Raw genomic sequence first — 1,707 nt, 5'->3', positions numbered from 1 at the left:
CCCTCCGAGGCAGTATTTCCATGTTGAGGTGTTTTATTGATCCTGGATCTGCCCACAAGGTCCACAGGATATTTCTGCACTGAGGAGCTGGCAAGTGGCAGGGACAAACACGCAGGAGGGCGGGAGCATGGGGATGGACGGGGATCTCTCTGGCTGGCACCACCGCACATAAAAACCTGGCCCTCCTGCCCACACCCACCAGAACTGATAGATAACAAAAGTGCCCAGCCCTTCCCGCAGACTGCAGCCTCACGTAATCGCCTTGCAAGGAAATGGGGTGTTTCACAAGGCTTTTGCAATAGGTTTAACCGAATGACTGCGGGGAAAGAGGTGGGAAAGGCAGCAAGAATGGGGGCAAACAGCCATGGCAAGTTGTCCGTGCAATGGTTGTGCACTCTGCCGTTCCCCGTCTTACAATTCACCTTCTCTGGTGAATTTTCTTCACTTCAAGATGCTGTGTGGTCTCAGCTCCTCCATTTTTACTCTACAGGGTTGTCATTCCCTCTGGATTGTGTATTTTGGACAATAAGATTTCAAAAAGTAAACACCAAAGACAAAAGCTACGATTATAAAGCCTCTGAATGTGTGTCCAAGGTGGGGACGGCTAGGGGAGGTAAATCCTGCTCAGACAGTTTCCACGCAGCAGAGTTTTCCCAGAGAGCTGGATTCACATTTCCCTTCCCATGTTCCTGAGTAGGCAACAGTACAGAAGCGAAGAAAGCAAGAGAGAAAATCTCAGGTAAAAGAAAGGCAAAAAGGAGGCTGTTTTAGCAGGTGCAAAAGCCTGTCTGTCTCCCAGCATCTCAGATAATGTTTTCAAGCAACCACATCAGCATGTCTCAGGAGTTTTCTGCCCTCAGCTGCAACTCTATAGCAACTACACCGCACACACACACACACTGTGCAGCCCAGGCAGGAGGCTCCAACCGTGTAATGCCTTCAGGATAACGCCTCTCAGGTAAACCTGTGTAGTGTGCGAGCACAGCTAATGGGAACTGGGTGACCATACCCTCCATATGTCTTGGATCACCAGGAAACCCACCTCTTCCCACCCCACAGAGAGCTGGCACATGCTTTTTATAGGGGCTAAACCCCAGCCTGTTGTGCAGTGCTATATGGTGTGAAACCCCAGCCTCATCTCCAGGGTATTTGGACCTACAAATGAACATACAATTTCTGTTGGAGGGATAATAGGGACAATAAAACCTAGACTGAATTATTTGACTGGGCAATAAGTAGATTTAGCTACCAAGTGTCATTTTAAAATTTTAACGAAATTAAGCAGTGTTTCTCAAGCTGCTTTCCCGGTTAATGTTTAAAAGCCAGTGGAGTATGTTCATTGGCATTGGAGCAAAGGACCAAGACACGTTCGGTGTTAACCAGTGGAACAAAGCACATTTTGTCTGCTGTGACATACACGTCGGGGTAGGTATGTGATCCACTAATTAATATGTAAATGACACTGTGAGGTGAAGGAGGAGCTGATCCTATAGAACTGGCGCCTGGCAGCGCCCCCGCCTGCCCACGGCCCCTCGCTGCCTGCTCCTTCGCACAAAACCACCCAGCGTGGCGTAACCCCACCCAGACGATTATTTTCGTTTTATTACGGTAGGTTTTTCCCCATTCCGCACACCAATTCACCACCCAGGACTCTCCGAACCGCCCCCCCCCCCCACCATCACCTCAGCGCCTCAGCGCCCCCCCCTC

The sequence above is a fragment of the Anas acuta genome, chromosome 14 (assembly GCF_963932015.1).
Source record: "Anas acuta chromosome 14, bAnaAcu1.1, whole genome shotgun sequence".
NCBI classification, from domain to species: Eukaryota; Metazoa; Chordata; class Aves; order Anseriformes; family Anatidae; genus Anas; species Anas acuta.
Note: the sequence above shows the minus strand (reverse complement) of the source record.